A 24,308-nucleotide genomic window follows, 5' to 3' on the forward strand; every position below is an offset into this window, starting at 1 on the left:
GTAAGCGACGCAAAAGAGTAAGGCTATGATGGCTATCAATGTAATGGCAAGAATGATGTTTGACTATACCAAGATGAGTTTACCGCTTCTTGCTTACGGTATGGTGTCAAAATGGTGGCACGAATACCAAGATGATATAGACGAGATGGTCATTGTTGATGACGCGTCCGTGGCGAAGATGAGCGGCGGTGATGTTGGTGTCGAACCATACCTAAATAGCCGAAACACAATAGGACATGGAACCACAACTCAAATTCTCAGAGAAAAATGTGACAAAATTGTTGGAGTTGGTAGTGGTAAGCGATGGGGGTGTATGTGGTATATGGCGGTGCTATGTGGAAGTGGTGGTGGTATGCGGAAGTGTATGTGGGCACCGGAACAAAAATTTGGCGAAATATGGGCGGAAAACGGGGCGGTGGATGGAGATGTTGCTGCCATGGGCCGGATGTCCAGGCTTGATGGCCGGATGTCCGGGCTCCTGATCCATGGACGAACTCGAAGATCTTCGCGTGGAGAGGTGAAATTCGGCAAAATTCACGGAAATATGTGGATGGAAATTGGGGAAAAGAGGATGGAAAGCTAGATCTACCTACAACACACGAAATCCATGGATCAAATCCAACAAAACTTTATCACACCAACAAATCACAAAAAAAATTGGAGCTATTTTTGTGGGGAAATTTTTGAATTAGGGACAAAATCAACAAAAACAAGGCTAGAAACACAACGGGGAGGCTCTGAAATCGTGATCAACATGGCTCATGATACCAAGATGATGTAGGGTAGGAACCCTAGGGGCCGATCTTTGAGTGGATCCCGCAAAGAACACGAGGAACATGAGGGGGAAAACAAGGGAAATCACGAGGGGAAACACGAGAGAATCACTAAAACCAACAAGAAATAGTCACACATATGCTAGATCCTCAAACACATAAGTGATACATGATCCACGGTCAACTAAGGACGATACAAGTAGCACGATCTTCTCCATGAGGAGGTCTTGAGGTTCTTCCCGTGAAGGGGTGTCGGTGTCAAAACCGGCGGATCTCGGGTAGGGGGTCCTGAACTGTGCGTCTAAGGAGGATGGTAACAGGAGGCAGGGGACACAATGTTTTACCCAGGTTTGGGCCCTCTTGATGGAGGTAAAACCCTACGTCCTGCTTGATTAATATTGATGATATGGGTAGTACAAGAGTAGATCTACCACGAGATCGGAGAGGCTAAACCCTAGAAGCTAGCCTATGGTATGATTGTATGTTGTCCTACGGACTAAAACCCTCCGGTTTATATAGACACCGGAGAGGGCTAGGGTTACACAAGGTTGGTTACAAAGGACGAGATATACATATCAGTATTTCCTAGCTTGCCTTCCACGCCAAGTAGAGTCCCATCCGGACACGAGATGAAGTCTTCAATCTTGTATCTTCATAGTCCAACAGTCCGGCCAAAGGATATAATCCGGCTGTCCGGAGACCCCCTAATCCAGGACTCCCTCAGTAGCCCCTGAAATAGGCTTCAGTGACGATGAGTCCGGCGCGCAATATTGTCTTCGGCGTTGCAAGGCGGGTTCCTTCTCTGAATACATCACAGAAGAATTTGAATACAAGGATAGTGTCCGGCCCTGCAAAATAAGTTCCACATACCACCGTAGAGAGAATAATATTTTCACAAATCTAATTTGCTGACTTGTTTTGGCAACACAACATTATGCCATGGCCCGGTGATTATTCGAACCGTTTCCTTTAACTAGCCCCACACATAACGCGAGGCAGTTTTTTGACACGTCTTGTCAAAGCAGAGATCGTGTCCCCCTATCACGAGATTCTCATCAATACGGGTGTGGGTAACCCAACCGCGCCATCGATTATGGCGCTTGGGGGATAAGCGAGTTTTACCAGGCTAGTGGGGACGCTTAGTTTCGTCCGCCCATATAAAGGGATAAGGATTTACCTTTTCATCCACGCCTTCTTCCTCCTTTGCTCATCCGTTTTCGCACACTCGAGCTCTAGCGCCCAAGTCCGCACTTCCCACCTCCACCTTCTCCAACCATGTCCGGAGCGGGAGGCAAGTGGATGGTCTCCTCCGCCACGGAGGGAGACATCAAGAAGCTGAGGAGAGCCGGATACCTGCCCGACAACATCGTGCACCGGCTCCCAGATGAGGGGCAGCTCATCCCCACCCCCAGGCCCCATGAGAGGGTAGTGTTCCTCACCCATTTTCTCCGCGCACTAGGATTCCCTCTCCACCCATTTGTCCCGGGGCTCATGTTCTACTACGGCCTGGATTTCCACGATCTGGCCCCGAACTTCATCCTCAACATCTTGGTGTTTATCGTCGTGTGCGAGGCCTTCCTCCGCATCAAGCCCCACTTTGGCTTATGGCTGAAGACCTTCAATGTCAAGCCGAAGGTTGTGGGCGGCCGCCAGGCGGAGTGCGGAGGCGCCATGGTGGGCAAGATGCCCAACGTTACATGGCTCGAGGGCTCCTTTGTGGAAACCGTAAAGGGATGGCAATCGGGGTGGTTCTACATCACCAAGCCGCGCGACCCTGCATGGGCAGCGGCCCCCGAGTTCCAATCTGGCATCCCCACGCGGCTCACCTCCTGGAAAGAGAAGGGCCTATCCTGGGGTAGTTTGGGAGAGCTGATCGGACTCCAAACATGTATTCAAAACATGGTGAACAAGAAGCTCAAACTCGTCAACGTAGTCCAGGTCATGCTCCACCGCCGGATCCTCCCGTGCCAACAATGGGACTTCAACTTATGGGATTTCGACCCGGCGCAGCACCGAACTTTGAACAGGCTCTTCGACACAACTCACGAAGATGCCTGGAGGGTGCCATTCAAAAGTGCTGAGGTCACCCCTCCCATTACCGAGGATCGCGGATTCAACGCGAAGCGCCAAGCCAGTGCGGTAAGATGCTTTACCTTTCACAGGATACTTATTTTTTATAGATTGACTCCATGCGGGATCTAAACTCCCATACCTTTGACAGGACTGGCAGGAGACGGCCGAACGGATCGATTGTCCGGCTCCTTTGCCCGAAGGCCCAGCAGACGCTCTTCTGGCGAAGATGCTGACTCTGGCTCCTTATACGGTGCCGGAGAAGACCAAGAAGGCCAAGGGAAACCAAAAGAGTTCCTGACGCCAGGCGTCGTCGAACTCACTGTCCGATGACTCTGCGGTGCACTCCTCCCCCGAAGACGAGGAAGAAGAAGAAGAAGATGCTCCCCCTCCAGTTGGGGGAGATAAGAAAAGGAAGGCCGCCCCAACTGGGGGGGGGGGGGGCGAGGGGTCCAAGAAGGGGAGAACTCTCCTTCCGGACTACTCTACCACTGCCGCCGACGGCGAAGACGAGTGGCTGCCCAGAGCCAAGCCCCTGGGGAAGTCGTAAGTATTCGGATACCAGAGTAAGTCATAGTATTCCTTTGCCGCACTACTTTACCTAACGCCGAAATATGATTATGCAAGCCGCCCCGAGCCCGTATCGATGTATCATCGGATGGCTCCCTGGGCTCGTCGGACATGGATAGCGATCCAATTCCGACCGCCACCTCCCCTTATCCTGTGAACAACACCGAGGTGCTGTCTCACGAGGCACCGGGTCAAGGGGAGACAGTCTCGGAGGCGCCTCAAGGCGGCCTCCCGGACTCCGGGAGCCAAGGGGACAAGGCCCCTGAGAGCTCCAAGTTCGGCCCTCAGCCGAACACCGTGTCGAAACCTCCAGTGGTTCCGGGCTCGGGCAGGCGGCCTCCTTCTAAGAGGGGTAAGACGCTTGTGCCGGTGACCTCTGTCCATCTAGAGGCGCCGGACAATCTGCTGGAAGCGCTTCGCGGCGCTTCCATCGACGAGGAGCACCGTACTATTACGAGTGTGGTGGTCCAGAAGGTTCAGTCCGCCAAGAGCGGATTGACTGAAGCCTGTGCCAGCCTTCTAACAGGCTTTGAGGTAAGTGTTTTAAAATATAGGAAAAATATTACCGCATAGACAGTAGCCCCTGATGCTTTGTTCGGTGTTCACAAAGAAAAGCCGAACAGAGGATCAAATAATATCGCAGGAGTCTAATATAAGTATGTCAATATGCGTATGCAGGCTTCGCTGCTGGCGTCCGCCGCAGCCGTAGTGAAGTAGGACCTTGAGGGGTCCAAGAAAGAGCTCGGCCTTGCCAAGAGGCAGCTCGAGGAGAACAAGGGTAAGTAATACCCTGTCTATAGATATGTATATATAAAAAAAGACGCGATTGCAAAATGACAGGATCATCGTATATCTGCCAGGGGCCACGACCAAGGTGGCGACCCTGAAGCAAGTGCTAACCAAGGCCGAAGATAAAGCGGCCAAGGAGCGCACCGAGCAAGAAAAGCAAGAGGCTCGGGTGGGCGAGGTGCAGCAAGAGCTTCAGGCTCTCGTGACGAAGCACGAGGCGTTGGAGCTTGACTCGAAGACGCGAGAGTTTGAGCTTGCTGCGGCCCTCGAGAGCGCGAAAAGTGCCAAGGCTGAAGCCCAAAAGGCCCTCCAGGAGATCGACACAATGAAGAATATAGTGACGGGTAAGGCATTCTATATGCAGAGCAAGCATGTAAAAGTAAATTACCGATTACTTACCCGAATTCGGAGCTCTCCAGGAGCATTCGCAGATTTGCCCCGCAGCCACTACTAGGAAAAGGGCTATAGATGAAATTGACACTAATGGCGCACCAGACATGTGGTGCGCCACTACTATATACTAATGGCGCACCATGTGTTGGTGCGCCATTAGTGTCCAAATACTAATGGCGCACCACATCCACGGTGCGCCATTAGTAACAAGATTTTTTTTCAAAACTAGTAATGGCTCACCGTGGGAGTGGTGCTCCATTACTAGTTAGTAAAAAAAATTCAATTTTTTTTCAGATTTTTTTCAAAACTAGTAATGGCGCACCAGGGAATAGTGCGCCATTACTAGTTAAACTAGTAATGGGGCACCACATCCACGGTGCGCCACTAGTAATTTGTTTTCATTTTTTTATATTTTTTGAAAACTAGTAATGGTGCACCGTGGGAGTGGTGCACCATTACTAGTTGAACTAGTAATGGCGCACCACTCCCACGGTGCGCCATTACTAACTTGGCCCAAAAATTCCCTCGCATGCACCCCCCCCCCTTGAGGACCGCCTTTTCAGTTTTAAAAAAATAAAAGAAAATGATGAACATATCAAAAAAATAAAATAAAAGAAGTTTCCCATGTGATATGTGGTCTAGTTGTTGGGAAAATTTACAAATATGAATTTCGACTTTATTTGCAAAATCTCTCTGGAATTTGTAAAATGGGCATAACTTTTGCATACGAACTCAGATTAAAAAGTTTTCTATATGAAAAATCATCTACTCAAAAAGTTACATCCGAATTTAATGGGGGGAACCCCGTTAAACATTTTCAAAATCCTCAAAAACATAACAGAAAAAAGTTACAGGGCTTTTAAGATCTGGAGGGAAAAAAATTAAAAAGAAATTCAAACTTACTAGTGGTGTACTGTATGCTAGGTGCACCACTAGTAAGAGAAAAAATTAGTTTCGATTTTTTTTTCGAGAATTTTTTTTCAAAATATGATACGTAATATGAACGGAAGTTTGAAATATTTTTTTCAAAATTTCATCACACTCATGAACATGAACAAAGTTCCTAAACATCAACAAGGTTTAATAGGATTGATATGCTAGATATATCAACAAGTGCCTTTGAAGTGAGCTGGTGCTGGGGTTGGATAGAACTCTAAAGTTAAGCGTGCTTGGGCTGGAGTAGTGTGAGGATGGTTGACCTTTCGGGAAGTTTGACCATGGAGTGCGATTTGACCTAAGATTAAGCATATTGACCTGAGATTAAGCCATAATGACTCGAGATTAAGAAAAAAATAAAAATAATTGAATTTTTTTAAAAAAAAATTGGAAGTTTTTTTGAAAATTTTTTATTACTAATGGCACACTTCTATGTGGTGCGCCATTACTAAGTCAGATAGTAATGGCGCACCTCTAGGCATACTAATGGCGCACTACAGGTGCGCCATTAGTAGCTGGTATACTAATGGCGCACCAGTTAGTATATACTAATGGCGCACCAGTGGTGCGCCATTAGTAAAAAATACTAGTGGCGTGGTACTAGTGGCACACCAGTAGTGCGCCATTAGTACGCAAAACTGGTGCGCCACTAGTAGGACTTTTCCTAGTAGTGATAGACATACCTCTAATCATCTAAGTGATCATGTGATCCATATCAACTAAACCATGTCCGATCACCACGTGAGATGGAGTAGTTTTCAATGGTGAACATCACTAAGTTGATCATATATACTATATGATTCACGCTCAACCTTTCGGTCTCAGTGTTTCGAGGCCATATCTGCATATGCTAGGCTAGTCAAGTTTAACCCGAGTATTCTGCGTGTGCAAAACTGGCTTGCACCCATTTTATGTGAACGTAGAGCTTATCATACCCGATCATCATGTGGTGTCTCGGCACGACGAACTGTAGCGACGGTGCATACTCAGGGAGAACGCTTATACCTTGAAATTTAGTGAGAGATCATCTTATAATGCTACCTCCGTACTAAGCAAAATAAGATGCATAAAGGATAAACATCACATGCAAACAAAATAAGTGATATGATATGGTCATCATCATCTTGTGTCTTTGATCTCCATCTCCAAAGCATCATCATGATCACCATCGTCAGCAGCTTGACACCTTAATCTGCATCGTAGCATCGTTGTCGTCTCGCCAACTATTGCTTCTATGACTATCGCTCCCGCTTAGTGATAAAGTAAATCAATTACATGGCGATTACATTTCATACAATAAAGCAACAGCCATATGGCTCCTTCCAATTGCCGATAACTTTTACAAAACATGATCATCTCGTACAACAATTTATATATCGTCATGTCTTGACCATATCACATCACAACATGCCCTTCATCCAACAATACCGCCAAATCAAAGTAAGACAATGTTGGTAAGCAGTATGACTATTATCGCCCACAACTCTTTGTGTTCTACTCGTGCATATAACATCTTGAAAGTGCAACTATCCTTGGGTGGTTTTGATAATTCCTAACAACATATAGTTCATTGAGCTAACACTATTTCCAGATAAACATTTCAGGAAAGCTCAATGATTGGCATGGCATGGATGAGAAAAGTGGATCCCTCGAAATTCGAAGGACAAAGGATTGGCTCAATCTCAAATCTCAGGACTCCACATCTTTTTATTTTAAGTGATCCAAGATCACATTGAGTCCATGGGAAAAGCCAATACTATTAAGAGGGGATGAGGTGTTGCCTAATGGCTTGCTTGCTCAAAGTGCTTAGTGATATGCTCCAAAACCCTCAACTACTTTCTCACAACCACATATGTCTTAAACCAAAAGTAGAACTCGGCCCCAACAAAATTTTCTATCCGGCGCCACCGAGTTCAGTTGACATAGCCACTGCCAGAAACCCTAGTCTTTTCGGTCTCACCGATAGGGATCTCGGTCTCACTGAGATGGGATTGTAATCTCTCTATTTCCCTTCGTAACGTTTCGGTCCAACCGAGATGAGCGATCGGTCCCACCGAGATTGCAATGCAAACTCTCTGTTTCCCTTTCGTAACATTTCGGTCCAACCAAGATGAGCGAATCGATCCCACCGAGTTTGCCTGACCAACTCTCTGTTAGTCCATTACCAAAATCGGTCTCACCGAGTTTGTGTAATCGGTCTCACCGAGATTACGTTATGCCCTAACCCTAACGAAATCGGTCCCACCGAGTTGACATGTCGGTCCCACCGAAAATCCTAACGTTCACATTTTGAACTAAATTGGTCTGACCGAGTTTCATGATTCGGTCCCACCGAGTTTGGTGATTTGTGTGTAACGGTTAGATTTTGTGTGGAGGCTATTTATACCCCTCCACCCACTCTTCATCCATGGAGAGAGCCATCAGAACATGCCTACACTTCCAACATACATTTTCTGAGAGAGAACCACCTACACTTGTGTTGAGGTCAAGATATTCCACTCCAACCACATAAATCTTGATCTCTAGCCTTCCCCAAGTTGCTTTCCTCTCAAATCATCTTTCCACCAAATCCAAATCCTGTGAGAGAGAGTTGAGTGTTGGGGAGACTATCATTTGAAGAAGAAGAGCAAGGGGTTCATCATCAACACACCATTTGTTACCTCTTGGAGAGTGGTGTCTCCTAGATTGGTTAGGTTTCACTTGGGAGCCTCCCTCAAGATTGTGGAGTTGAACCAAGGAGTTTGTAAGGGCAAGGAGATCGCCTACTTCGTGAAGATCTACCCGAGTGAGGCAAGTCCTTCGTGGGCGACGGCCATGGTGGGATAGACAAGGTTTCTTCTTCGTGGACCCTTCGTGGGTGGAGCCCTCCGTGGACTCGCACAACCGTTACCCTTCGTGGGATGAAGTCTCCATCAACGTGGATGTACGATAGCACCACCTATCGGAACCACCCCAAAAATCTCCGTGTCCCCAATTGCGTTTGCACACTCCAAACTCCTCCCTTTACCTTCATATGCAATTGTTTTACTTTCCGCTGCTATACTCTTAGAATTGCATGTGTAGGTTGATTGCTTGACTTGTGCTAAGTTGGTAAAATCTGCCTAGAACTAAAATTGGGAAAAGGCTAGATTTTTATTTGGTCAAGTAGTCTAATCACCCCCTCTAGACATACTTTTGATCCTACAAGTGGTATCAGAGCTTTGGTCTCCATTTGCTTTGATTTCCATAGCTTTTGGTGGTCATAGCTTTGGTTTCACAACCTAGGAGAGTATGGCGTCTAGCGAGGGAAATTACCACCGTAGAGGTCCTTACTTTGATGGTACAAATTTTGCTAGTTGGAAGCATAAGATGAAAATGCATATTCTTGGACATAACCCCGTTGTTTGGGCTATTGTGTGTATTGGCTTGCAAGGTGAATTCTTTGATGGGAGAGAACCAAACTGTGAAGCTACCGTGGAAGATTTGAAGAAGCTACAATACAATGCTCAACCTTCAACGGATTATGCCCCAAAGAATTCAGCAAAATCAGCCGTCTTGAGAATGCAAAGGAAATTTGGGATACTTTGATTGATATGCACGAAGGTACCGAATCTGTCAAGGAATACAAATTGGATGTGCTTCAAAGTCGGCTTGACAAGTTCAAAATGAAGGATGGTGAAGGTGTCGCTGACATGTACTCTAGGCTTGCTCTCATCACGAATGAGATTGCCAGCTTAGGAAGTGAAGAGATGACCGATAGATTCATCATCAAGAAGATCCTAAGAGCCTTGGATGGAAAATATGATACCGTGTGCACATTGATCCAAATGATGCCCAATTACAAAGATCTCAAGCCAACGGAAGTTATTGGAAGAATTGTTGCTCATGAGATGTCACTCAAGGATAAGAAGAGCTTCACAACAAGTCAAGTGGTGCTTACAAAGCCTCGTGTGATGCTCCCACATCATCAAGTGAGAAGCAAACCTTCAATGAAGAATTGAGTCTAATGGTGAAGAACTTCAACAAGTTCTACAAGAGTAGAAGCAAGGAAAGAAGTTCCAAGTCAAGGTCTTACAATGACAATAGATCTTCTAGTCATGAGCGTAATTGCTACAATTGTGGAAGACCCGGACACTATTCCAATGAGTGTATGGCTCCCTGCAAAAGAAGAGAAGATTCTCCCTACAAAAGAAGAAGTAGAAGAGAAGAATCACCATCACGAGAAAGAAGGAGTAGAGATGATCGCTACGAACGAAGACCCTCTCGGAGAAGCAAGGACTTGGAAAGGAAGGACAAGTCATTAAGGAGCTACACAAAAAGAAGACATCAAGCTCATGTTGGTGAATGGGTATCCGGTTCCGACTCCAACAGTCACTCCGAAAGAAGTTATCACTCCGACTCCAAATATACCAAGATGAAGGTGTTGCCAGACTAGCACTTGTGACAACCAACTCGTACGACATATTTGACTCACCAAATAAAGGAATTGGGAGATGCTTCATGGCTAAAGGTCCAAAGGTAACACACCCTGAGTATGTTGATTTTAATAGTGATGAAGACGATTTGCTAGAAGATGATGATTTACTTGTTGACAATTCTAGTTATGAAAACTATGATGAGCTTGCTATTAATCATGATAATCAAGATAAAATGAATGACGATGATAAGAAGGAGATTGAGCGTCTAACTAAAGAACTAAACACTCTTAAGTTAGCTCATGAAACTACCTTGGAAGATCATCGAGAACTTTTAAAGACTCATGACAAGCTACACTTTAAAAAACTCAACCTTGAGCGAGAACATGAGTTTTTAAAGGAAATCAATGATGATCTTCGCAAGAAAAGTTCTTCTTACATTGCCAAGTGTTTACTCTTGTCTACTTACATGCCACTAGTTAATTCTAGTAACAAGAACAAGAAAGATTCTTCATCTAGTAGTAACCACAATCATGCTAAATCCAATGTTGTTGCTTCTAGTAGCTCTCTTGTTTCCACTAATGATTCTCTTAGCCAAGTTACACTTGAGCAAGAAAATAGCTTATTGAAGGGAATTATAGAGAAAGGTGTTCACAAGAGCCTTGTTGGAAGTTAGCATTTTGAGGAAATAGTACGCAAGAAAGGAAGACACCAGAAGAATCAAGGTCTTGGTTTTGAACGGAAGTTCAATGCCAATGCAGTTGAGTGGGAAGAAGATCAATACCCCAAGACGAAGTTTGTTCCTCAACAAGAGAATTATGATCCTACTTATTTCAAAGGAACACAATCTCAAGATGATCTTCCACCACAAGACCACAAGCTAAAAGGCAAGGACATGCTTCAAGAGGAGATTGATGCATTTGAAGAAGCACCTAAGGCCTTGGTCAAGTGGGTTCCCAATACTACATCAAGTTCTACTTCATCAAGTACGACTACAACTCCAAGGATTCCCATCAAGATGGTGTGGATCCCGAAGAAAAAGAACTAGAGATTTCTTGAGGGTGACTCCGCCAACATACTTCACTCATATCATTTTGGCGAGGACAAGTGCAAACAACTTTCATATCTTGCACTAGTTCAAGGAGTCACAAACCCTCTTGTTCGTAAGACAAGGGACAAGGTAACCTAATGCTTCCATGGACATCATCTTGTGTACATATCACTCTATGTCTATGGATATCCTTGTTTGTTCCTAGTGGGACTAACCCATGTAGGTATTTAAAGTGCAACTCACTCCAAAGGATTGCTCCGAATGATCTACATCAACATTGAGCATCTACATCTTCAACACCTACATGAAGTCATCATCGACAAAACCCAAGGTTAGTTGATCCCTCTTAGGGGGGATATCACATCTAGTGAGAGCTTTACTCTAATCAATTGAGTTAAAGCAACTCTAATGGTGTGAACACAACAATGCTTTATGTAAAAGCGGCATCCCCACTTGTGCTTAAACGATGAATATGACCTATGATCAAATGTTCTCATTTGACGCCTAAGTCAATGTACTCATATATGGATGACCTAGTCATCGCCAATTGCTTGATAGATGATAGAGTGTTTGTGCATGCCTTGTCACATATTTCATTTGCCATCTTATTGAGTAAGCATGTTGGTTGCATATTTTACTCATTCAAGGACATCCATTTGTTGCTTTGATTGTTTGGCTTTTTCTCTTTTGCCAAATGGATGGACAAGAATGCCTAAGAACTCCCTCTAGCTATCTATGCTTTTCTCGTCTCAAACTCTATTCATGCTACATCACAAAGTTTGATCCAGTCAGATTCGAACCACTCTGTGTGAGGAGCACTCGGAGTTCCCGATTCGTCATAGACTTAAACTTCCAAAACCTCTTTGTGCATTTCGGTCTGACCAATTCATCCTTTTCGGTCCTATCGAGATCACTTAGTTGATCTAGGTTTTCAATCTCGGTGCAACCGATTAGAACCTTTCGGTCACACCAAGTTGCAGTAACTGCCTGAAGTTTTGCATCTTGGTGCCACCGAGTTGTTCCACTCGGTCACACCTATAGGGTCAGGTTATATATACCGACGGGCCAAATTTTGGAAATTTTTATGAAACCCCTTCGCCCGCGCATAACCTACTCTGCCACTTCGGGTCTCCGGATCGTCTTCTTATCGCCAGCGACCACCCGCCGCTGGTCTCCACGGCCGTCAACGACAATCTGCCCCGTCGTTGCCGCCGTAGCAAGTTCGCCGCCGAACTAGGGTACGAACTTGATCTTTGTGATAATCTATAACTCCGATTCCTTGCACATTGCTTTGCCATGATTCTCGCCACGAATGAAATCATCCTGTCCAGCGAAAACGTCCCATAGATTAGTTTTGATTTGAAAATTTAGGGTTAGGTCTGCGCCGAATTCATCTCGGACCGACCGAGTTGTAGAAATCGGTCTCATCGATTTGGCTTAGGCCATTGCACATGTGTTTTTGGTCTGACCGAAAATTGCAAATCGATGTGACCAAGTTCAATTCTCTGTGAAACCCTAGCAGTCTTGGTGCCACCAAACTGTGACTCGTTCTGACTGAGTTCACTAGTTTAGGTTCCAAAAGATGCTTTGGTATCATCGAGTTTACAAATCGATAGCTCCGAAATGCTTTTTGTGAAGAACTAAAACTAAGTTTTTGAGTCAATTGTTTTGCAAACTCCTGTACTTTGTGATGCTCATCTACTCTACCTCATCTATAATCTATTCACAGGGTCTGCTGACAGTTTGCCTGCAAGATGTCTGATCAAAGTGACAGCCAGAACAAGTCTGAACAGCAGGTGCAGATGAGTGTGGGCACTAGTCCCTCCAGTTCTTCTGATGATGGCAGCAGGAGCACACCAAGTAACTTGCCAAAGGCAGCTACCAGGACAAGGAAGAAGAGAACTTCTGATTCAGAGGATGAAGATTATGTGGCTGTTGAGGATGAGGCCACTTCAAAGAAAAAGGTGCTGAAAAAGGAGTATGGCTCAGCTGCTACAGTTAAGCCAGGGATGCATAAGAAGGCACCAGCAAAGAGAGTCCCCATGTCTAAGGCCAGAGCATCCATTGTTGAAACCTCCAAGCCATCTAAAGAGGTAGTTGGCGAAGGAAAGAAAAGGAAGGAAAGGGTCAAGAAGACCACTGCCAGAGTGCTTGGCGGATCATCAATTATGAGAGATGATGATGAAGAGGAAGAGGATGCTGCACCAGCACCCAAAGCACAAAAGCTCATGGGAGATGCAATCAGATTAGGGGCTGCTCCATCTAAGCCCAAAGTTGTTCCCAAGGCTACTGCTCCAGCTCAGAAGCCCAAGAGAAGCACTAGAAACATTTCTGCTGAGGAAAAGAACAAGGCCCCAGTGCCTGAAGCTGCTGAAGAAGAAGATGACTCGGTTGTGTTGAGGAAGCTGAAACCCAAGATCCCTGACCACAATGACGCACATCCAGTTGCAGAAAACATGAAAATCAGGAAGGATGCAGGATTGAGACTATGGAGACAGTCTGATCCTTATGCTATCAGGAGGAGAACTGTTGTGGACTACAGGTTTCACACCAAGGAACAAACAAGATTTTTATAGATGGTGTTGCTTGACAAGAAGCCCATTGTATGTGACATGAAATGGGTGGATTGGGAGTTCATTAAGGAGAATGAGGATCACTTCCCAGGTGTGTATGATAGCTTCCAGGCATGTGGAGTTGACACTTTTGTTGCCGAGAAGCTCACCAAGTGGAACGATGAGTTGATCATGCAGTTCTACTCCACTGCCCATTTCTATCCAGATGGGAAGATCGTTTGGATGTCTGAGGGTACCAGGTACCAATCTTCTATTGATGAATGGGCTCAGTTGATCAATGCCCCAAAAGAAAGTGAGGATGACTTGGATGTTTATGCTAATAAGAAGAAAGACCACAACACAATGGCCAACATGGACTAAGAGATCCCAGATGCTGCTTTGGATACACATAAGTTTCGATCTGTCCACTACCTGTTGTCTGGTCTGCCTACCATAAACTGGATTCTAAGTCACACACTGCTACCCAAGTCAGGTGATCACAATATGATCAGAGGACATGTTATAAACTTGTTGCACATATTTGATGTCCCACAGAAGTTCAAGGTCATGAGTTTGATTGTTGAGACAATCAAGAGGACTGCTGCTGACCAGAAGAGAAGTTGTGGGTATGCCCCACAAATTCAAGAGCTCATCAACTCAAAGATGGGCACATGCACATATCTTTTGGATAAGGAGCACCTACCCATATACCCTGAATTTGAAGACAACACTGTGGTGATGGATGAAAATGAACCATCTTCAGCTCAAGCACATGAGAAGAGAGAGAAGGCAAGGGCAGAGAAAGCTGCAAGGATGCCAACTACTGAAGAGGCATCTCAGGCCTTCTTGAAGACCAGGCAAGATCAGCTTGGATATCTGATTCAAGCTACACTAAGAATTGAGAAGGGCTTGGCCACCTTGACTCGGAACCAGGAGAGTTTGGAGAGGATCGTTTAGCAGAAGTTCTATGATCTGGATGTCAAGGTAACTGAGATCCAAACTACAGTTGAGCAGCTACAGGAGGAAGCAGAGGAGAAGAAGGGCAAGTCTACCACTGATGCTTTCAAGCAAGTGCCACGCGGTCCAAGTTCTGTTGCAGTGCCCGTAACAGATACTCGAGCTTCAGTGTCAGCACCAGCAGCCACAATTCCAGTGCCACCTCCAGCACCCACTCCATCAGCTCCAACTACTTCATCGGAATCCTTCATCCTTGGAGTTCTCTCTACACCACCTCCCGATGATCAAGCCTGAGAGTCGCTTAGCACTATGCATTTCTGAACTTTTTGGTAACTTGTTGCAAAAGGGGGAGAAAAATGTATAGATCATAGGCTTCGAGAGAGAGTGTGGTTCTTTTTATCTCTCTTGCTATTTTGGTTGAACTTCTTTATTGAGTGCTTGTGTGAGATACCTTATGTCCTTGTGAGATACTTGTTGATCATGTGGTTGATCATATGCTACCCTTAATGTTTGGTTGAATGATGCTATCCTTTATATTCCTTACATGATCATTCACTTACTTGGTGATGAGTGCATGCTTTTAATCTCTATCATTTTGAGTGCTCCACCAAGATGTATGTGACATGGAAGAGTAACCCATGATCCTAATCGATTGTGCATTTGCATTCAAAAGCAAATTTTAAATAATGCACAAATTTAGGGAGACCTCTTGCTTATCACATACTTCTCAAAGCGACGATGTTTTTTCAATCTTATTTATCATTTGTCGAACCTTTGATCTATATGTTGTCATCAATTACCAAAAAGGGGGAGATTGAAAGTGCAACTATCCATGGGTGGTTTTGGTAATTCCTAACAACATATAGTTCATTGAGATAATGCTATTTCAAGATAAACATTTCAGGAAAGCTAAATAATTGGCATGGCATGGATGAGAAAAGTGGATCCCTCAAAATTCTAAGAACAAAGGATTGGCTGAAGCTCAAAGCTTAGGACTTTACATCTTTCATTTTAAGTGATCCAAGATCACATTGAGTCCACATGAAAAGCCAATACTATTAAGAGGGGATGAGGTGTTGCCTAATGGCTTGCTTGCTCAAAGTGCTTAGTGATATGCTCCAAAACCCTCAACTAGTTTCTCACATACACATATGTCTCAACAAACAGTCAAACTCGGCCCCACCAAAATTTTCTATCCGGCGCCATCGAGTTTAGTTGACATAGCCACTGCTAGAAACCCTAGTCTTTTCGGTCTCACCGATAGGGATCTCAGTCTCACTAATAGGGATCTCGGTCTCACCGAGATGGGATTGTAATCTCTCTATTCCCCTTCGTAACATTTCGGTCCAACCGAGATGAGCGATCGGTCCCACCGAGATTGCAATGCAAACTCTCCGTTTCCCTTTCGTAACATTTTTGGTCCAACCGAGATGATCCAAATCCCGTGAGAGAGAGTTGAGTGTTGGGGAGACTATCATTTGAAGCAGAAGAGCAAGGGGTTCATCATCAACACACCATTTGTTACCTCTTGGAGAGTGGTGTCTCCTAGATTGGTTAGGTTTCACTTGGGAGCCTCCCTCAAGATTGTGGAGTTGAACCAAGGAGTTTGTAAGGGCAAGGAGATCGCCTACTTCGTGAAGATCTACCTGAGTGAGGCAAGTCCTTCGTGGGCGACGGCCATGGTGGGATAGACAAGGTTTCTTCTTCGTGGACCCTTCGTGGGTGCAGCCCTCCGTGGACTCGCACAACCGTTACCCTTCGTGGGATGAAGTCTCCATCAACGTGGATGTACGATAGCACCACCTATCGGAACCACGCCAAAAATCTCCGTGTCTCCAATTGCGTTTGCACACTCCAAACTCCTCCCTTTACCTTCATATGCAATTGTTTTACTTTCCGCTGCTATACTCTTAGAATTGCATGTGTAGGTTGATTGCTTGACTTGTGCTAAGTTGCTAAAATCTGTCTAGAACTAAAATTGGGAAAAGTCTAGATTTTTATTTGGTCAAGTAGTCTAATCACCCCCCTCTAGACATACTTTCGATCCTACACATCTACGCATAGACCTGGCTCGGATGCCACTGTCAGGGAATGCAGTATTTCAATATTTTACCTACGATCATGCAAGATCTATCTAGGAGATGCAAAGGAACAAGAGGGGAGAGTGTGTCTACGTACCCTCGTAGACCGAAAGTGGAAGCGTCTAGTTACACGGTTGATGTAGTCGAACGTCTTTGTGACCCAACCGATCCAAGTACCGAACGTAAGGCACGTCCGCGATCAGCACACGTTCAGCTCGGTGACGTCCCTCGAACTCTTGATCCAGTTGAGGCCGAGGGAGAGTTCCGTCAGCACGACGGCGTGGCGACGGTGATGATGATGTTTACCGACACAGGGCTTTGTCTAAGCACTACGACGATATGACTGAGGTGTGTAACTGTGGAGGGGGGCACCGCACACGGCTAAGAGAAACTTGTGTGTCCTTTGGGGTGCCCCCTCCCATGTATATAAAGGGGGAGGAGGAGGAGGAGGCCGGCCCTAGAGGGGGCGCGCGCCATTGGGAGTCCAACTAGGATTCCCAATCCTAGTTGGAGTCCCCTTCCATCCAAGAGAGGGAGAAGGAGGGAAGGAGGAGGAGGGGAGAAGGAAAGAGGGGGCACTACCCCCTCCCTAGTCCAATTCGGACCGGCCATGGGGGGGCACACGGCCTCCCTTGTGGCCCTCCTATCCTTTCCTCTAGGGCCCATGAACTTTCGGGGGGGGGGGGGGGGGGGGGTTCCGGTAACCCCCGGTACTCCGAAAATTATCCGAAATGACCCGAACCATTCCGGTGTCCGAATGTAGCCTTCCAATATATGAATCTTTATGTCTCGACCACTTCGGGACTCCTCGTCATGTCCGTGATCTCATCCGGGACTCCGAACAAACTTCGGTTCATCAAAACAGGAAACTCATAATACAAATCGTCATGGAACGTCAAGTGTGTGGACCCTACGGGTTCGAGAACTATGTAGACATGACTGAGACATATCTCTGGTCAATAGCCAATAGCAGAACCTAGATGCTCATATTGGCTCCTACATATTCTACAAAGATCTTTATCGGTCAAACCGCATAACAACATACGTTGTTCCCTTTGTCATCGGTATGTTACTTGCCCGAGATTCGATCGTCGGTATCATCATACCTAGTTCAATCTCGTCACAGGCAAGTTTCTTTACTCATTCCGTAATGCATCATCCCGTGGCTAACTCATTAGACACATTGATTGCAAGGATCATAGTGATGTGCATTACTGAGAAGGCCCAGAGATACCTCTTCGATACACGGAGTGACAAATCCTAATCTCGATCTATGCCAACTCAACAAACACCATCGGAGACACCTGTAGAGCTTCTTTATAATCACCCAGTTATGTTGTGACTTTTCATAGCACACAAGGTGTTCCTCCGGTATTCGCGAGTTGCATAATCTCATAGTCTGAGAAACATGTATAAGTAATGAAAAAATCAATAGCAGAAAAAACTAAACGATCATTATGCTAAGCTAACGGATGGGACTTGTCCATTATACGTCCATTTTGCATCATGCTTTTATATCGATATTTATTGCATTATGGGCTGTTATTACACATCATATCACAATACTTATGCCTATTCTCTCTTATTTTACAAGGTTTACATGAAGAGGGAGAATGCCGGCAGCTGGGATTCTGGGCTGAAAAAGGAGCAAATATTAGAGACCTATTCTGCACAGCTCCAAAAGTCTTGAAACTTCACGGAAGTTATTTTCAGAATATATAAAAATATTGGGCGAAAGAAGTTCCAGAGGGGGCCCACACCCTGGCCACGAGGGTGGGGGGCGCGCCCCCCTACCTCATGGCCCCCCTGGTGGCCCTCCGATGCCCATCTTCTACTATATCAAGTCTTTCGTCGAGGAAAAAATCATAAGCAAGATCTCGGGAAGAAACTCCGCTGCCATGTAACATCCCAAAATTTTCAATTTTGGAATGTTATATTAAATAAATAACTTTGATTATTTGTTTGATTGTGAGTGACTGATTGTGTGAAATTGAGTGGCATTTGGAAATTTCAGAGGCATTTGCATTTTATTTGAATTTGGATTCAACTTGGCATTCGAAATTTATTTGAAATACCCGTGACAAATACTTGTTTAAAAGTATGAGAGGAGCTAACATGACACTCCCAAAAAGTCAGGAGAAAATTAATGCCAAAAGTTTTTGAATTCAAATTTGAGTTTATTTGGAATTTATATAAAAAAATTGTTTTTTTGTTTGGATTTTACCTCTGGAAAAATGTGCTCGGTGATAGGATTTATTTTTCTTGGAATTTTGATATATATATATATGTCCTATATAAAATTTATATTATATTTTCTCTATATTTATTTTTCTGTCTTATTTCAAAAAAAAGGGCAACGCCCAGCCAGCGCATGAGCGCTTTAGCATCGTGCTTTAGGCCACGCACCAGCTTCTTTGTCAAAAAAAGGGAAGAAACCAGGCCCATCCCAGCAAGCAGCTAGGCCAGCGCCCAGCACACGAGCGCCGCCCGCACGAGGCCGAGGAGGCCAGCGCCCATGCTCGCTCGATCCCCAGCGCGTCGGCCGCCCGAACCTCTCCCCATCCCCCACGGTCACTGCCTGAAGGGCCCCACCTCTTCTTTCTTCTCCCCATGAACCCAACAATACAGAAACCTACACGTACACGTACCCAACGCCGCCGCCACGTCCGATCCTCTTGGAAACCCTATCTCCAGGCTTCCCCTCGCCCAAGGAAGATGTCCTATAAATAGCCCCGACCCTCCTCTTCCGATTCCCCTTGAAATCTCTCGCCATGTCCAACCCTATAGCTCGTACTTGTCGTTCCAATCTGGCCGAAGACGCTGCAGTTCATCGTCATTTTCCCACTCCAGTGAGCCATCCAGAGTCTTCTTCTTTTGTGTTTCGACGACTCTCAATCTCTAGTTTTGTTTTCCCCTCTCCATCTACAGAGGCCATACCAAACTCGTTGTCTTCGCCAGAGCACCTGGAGCACCGAGTTTCGTCACCTTGCCCCGCAGCCATCCGATGTTCCCAAGTTACTCCGTCGCCACCTCCGTAACCGCGACTCATCACCGCATCTACTCGACACCTCCGCCGCTGCCTCCGACCATCGGAACCGACGGAGCCGAGTCGCCCCATCGCCCCAACGTACGTTGATTCTTCTCTGTACTTATGAGCTCTGTCGTTCAGTTAAGAAAAAAAATTGTTTTGGTTTTTCTTATATTGACCGGTTTTATTTAGATCGGTTTAGTAGATCGGTTTGTTTGGTAGATCGGTTTTCTTCGGTTAGATCGAACCGGTTCGCTGTTTTTTATTAAGAGCAGACTAGAGTTTTAGTTATCTTACAGCCGAGCACTGTATAAATTCGGATCGCACACTTCCCTGGCCCAATAGGAGCCCGACTTGTAGCTAGTGCCCGATCTGTTTTTTTTTCGTTTCGTTTTAAAAAAACAGAATAGTTCTGATTTTAGATTGCTTATAACTTTTATGTTTTAGATCCAATTTGAGTGATTCCAATTGCCCTAGTTTCGTAATTTTGTCTAGATTCTGTATAAAATAGTTTAGGCCATGTTTTAGTTTTTTATAAAATTGTTTTTATGAGATTTATTCAGATTAGTATTTCTGCTATAAAATGAGGTAGAATTAATATTTTTAGGTGATTCTTTTTGCCACTGCTTTGTTTTGACCTTGCCTAGCAGTAGGATTAATTTGGGTATTTATAGATTTCATTAAAATTAGTTTTACTCGAAAACAACTCTGTTTTACTTTATGTCACTTTGTTTATGTTTTCTCTTGTTTTAATTACTCTAAAAATTATTTTCACCTCTGTTATATTTTATTTCAGATTTGTTTCTGTAGTACTAGAGGGTGAAATTTTATTTACAGAAAAATAAAATGTTTTATTTCTTTTTCTTACTAGTTTTGTTTTACGCATAATTAGAGTTTTATTTTAGCTTTTTATGTGTTTCCTTTTGCTAGTAAAACTTTATGAAAATACTTTATGTTAACTTAGTTGATTTAAATTTTATTTTCTGTTGAAGTTATTAGTTTAGTATTTTCTTTGTTAAGTTTTGCTTAGGACAAAACTATCTTTGTAGTTAAGGCAAAAGGTTTTCCTAGTAGGTTCTTTATAGTTTTCCCCTATTAGTTCTTTCGATGTGTTATTTGTTTTGTGTTGGGTTTTCTTATTGAGTTTTCTTTTGATTGTTAGATTTGCTTGCTAGAATGCTTGCTTATGCGAATTTCATGTTTGTTATTATAGATTTCATCGGAGAGTTGCGAATAGTCCTATCAAGTTAGTTTCGAGAGCGTTGTTATCTTCATCAACTTACCAGGCAAGTTCACTTTGACCATGTTTTCCATACCTATGTTTATTTGCATGTAGTAGCACCCTTTCAATAATCTCTCCAGTAGTGTTATTGAATCTTGTAGTTGAGTAGAATGCATGAGGTAGAAACCCATCTCCCAGTTACCAAACCTGGGACGTTATATAGTTTTAATGCTACGCTATAGTAGACGGGGTTTGGTATGAGTTCATGAGAGTCATGTGAAAAAGGAGGACTCTACGTCAATGGTGACAACTTCATGATGGCACCGGCAAGGACTGCATCTTCCGGACTCCTCAAGATTTCGAGACTCGAGACAAGAATTCAATACACACTACTGGGTGAAGGACGGTTGACGGGCACCCTGGAGAAACCAGTGGTTGGCCGGCATGCATGGAGAAGCGCCATGACATCTTGCGGAAAGCTTCACCCAGACTCAAAGAGACGGAAGAATACTTCATGCCCGGAAGCTTACCTGTGCAACCGCAAGTCACTATGGGCTCTGACTTGGTTGACCTTAGTTGTGACTATGGCTGGGACGGTGCTAGCAGATGTAGAACTACGGTAGGATTGGATGAGCACCGGACAGTGGTCAGAGGAACTCTTAGGAAGACCATGTTTCGGTCATCTTGTTCTCAAACACCCTGAAGTGCGAGAATGTAAAGAGAGGGATCGAATCTTGCGGGTAAAGTGTACAAACCTCTGTAGAGGGTTAAAACCTAATCAATTAGCCGTGTCCCCGGTTACGGACAATTTGAGCCTCTGGACTTGGATCTATCTCGGAACTCCCAACACCGGACTGATAATTTAATTATGGGCAACTTATGATGATTTGGGTGTGGGACATCGGTTGGCGGAACCATGTCATGACAGAAAACTCCGTAGTACAGACTCTTGATATTCCTTTGTTGTAGGGAAAATAAAACCAGCTTTTACGCAAAAACATCTGACACAGAGCCACAAAGCCATATTGCATATAGAATAGTTTTATCATCTGCTTTCCTCATATTGTGATCTTGCTGGTACATTCAATGTACTGACCTACACGGCTGCAATGTCTCATGTTGCAGATATGTTCCTTCCGACGAGTAAGAGTACGGTACAGGGTTACGTTCTACACTCAACCTGCCGATGGCGTTGATGGGACTCCACACCCGATTATTTGTTTCCGCTGAGACTTATGAGGTATATATCAGTTTTACGTTATTTATACATGTGATTGCACTTTGATATATACATTGATGTACTGTGTGTGCCAGCATACCGATCCAGGGATGGCACAGATACACAGAGACTTGACCGTCTGAGGTCGGGTCGCTACACGCCACGAGGTGGAACCTTGGCAGAACCAATCTAGGGCTCCGGTAGAGCTGTTCTGCCGGGGAAACTTCCCTCTGGGAGGGGGAAATCATCTCCATCATCATCACCAACGATCCTCTCATCGGGAGGGGGTCAATCTCCATTAACATCTTCACCAGCACCATCTCATCTCAAACCCTAGTTCATGTCTTGTATCCAATCTTTGTATCCAAACCTCAGATTGGTACCTGTGGGTTGCTAGTAGTGTTGATTACTCCTTGTAGTTGATGCTAGTTGGTTTATTTGGTGGAAATCATATGTTCAGATCCATTATGCATTTTAATACCCCTCTGATTATGAACATGAATATGATTTGTGAGTAGTTATGTTTGTTCCTGAGGAAATGAGAGAAGTCTTGCTATTAGTAGTCATGTGAATTTGGTATTCGTTCGATATTTTGATGAGATGTATGTTTTCATCCCTCTAGTGGTGTCATGTGAACGTCTACTACATGACACTTCACCATTGTTTGGGCCTAGAGGGAGGCATCGGGAAGTAATAAGTAGATGATGGGTTGCTAGAGTGACAGAAGCTTAAACCCTAGTTTATGCGTTGCTTCGTAAGGGGCTGATTTGGATCCATATGTTTCATGCTATGGTTAGGTTTACCTTAATACTTCTATTGTAGTTGCGGATGCTTGCAATAGGGGTTAATCATAAGTGGGATTCTTGTCCAAGTAAGGACAGCACCCAATCACCGGTCCACCCACATATCAAATTATCAAAGTACCGAACGCGAATCATATGAGCGTGATGAAAACTAGCTTGACGACAATTCCCATGTGTCCTCGGGAGCGCTTTCCTTCATATAAGAGTTTTTCAAGGCTTGTCCTTTCCTACAAAAAGGATTGGGCCATCTTGCTGCACCTTACTTACTTTTATTATCTGCTACTCGTTACAAATTACCTTATCACAAAACCATCTGTTACCGATAATTTCAGTGCTTGTAGAGAATGCCTTACTGAAAACTGCTTATCATTTCGTTCTGCTCCTCGTTGGGTTCGACACTCTTACTTACCGAAAGGACTACGATAGATCCCCTATACTTGTGGGTCATCAAGACTCTTTTCAGGCGCTGTTGCCGGGGAGTGAAGCGCCTTTGGTAGGTGGAATTTGGTATGGAAAAATTTATATAGTGTGCTGAAATTTACTGTCACTTATTACTATGGAACATAATCCTTTGACGGGCTTGTTCGGGGAGTCTTCACCCCCTCCAGTAGAGCAAAGAGTTGCTCCTAAACCTACTGAATCTACTGAAAATGTTTACTTTGAAATTCCTTCGGGTATGATAGAGAAACTGCTAGCTAATCCCTTTGCAGGAGATGGAACATTGCATCCCGATTTACACTTAATCTATGTGGATGAAGTTTGTGGATTATTTAAGCTTGCAGGTATGCCCGATGGATTGTGTTAATCCTTTATGGATACCGATGCATTTCGTGAATTTAGCACTAAATATGGACTTGACTCTGAGATAGTAGCTTCCTTTTGTGAATCCTTTGCTACTCATGTTGATCTCCCTAAGGAGAAGTGGTTTAAATATAATCCTTGCATTGAAGTAAAAGTAGTTGCACCTATTAAAGTTGAAGAAAATACTATCACTTATAATGATCCTGTTGTTCCTACTGCTTATGTTGAGAAACCACCTTTCCCTGTTAGAATAAAGGATCATGCTAAAGTTTCAACTGTAGTCAACAAAAGTAATATTAGGACACACAAACCCCCTGAGAAAGTTAAAGTTGAACCTAATATTTCTATGGTTAAAGATCTCTTGGCCGATAATATTGATTGGCATGTTATTTACTTCTGTGATGAGACTGCTAGAATTGCTAGACCTGATACTAAAAATAAACATAGACCTGTTTGTAGGCATGCCTGTTATTTATGTTAAAATAGGAGATCATTGCTACCATGGCTTATGTGATATGGGTTCTAGTGCAAGTGTAATACCTCATTCCTTATACAATGAAATTATGCATGATATTGCACCTACTGAGATAGAAGATATAGATGTCACCATTAAGCTTGCCAATAGAGATACTATTTCACCAATTGGGTTTGTTAGAGATGTTGATGTCT

Source organism: Triticum aestivum, chromosome 1A (assembly GCF_018294505.1).
Source record: "Triticum aestivum cultivar Chinese Spring chromosome 1A, IWGSC CS RefSeq v2.1, whole genome shotgun sequence".
Classification (NCBI taxonomy): Eukaryota; Viridiplantae; Streptophyta; class Magnoliopsida; order Poales; family Poaceae; genus Triticum; species Triticum aestivum.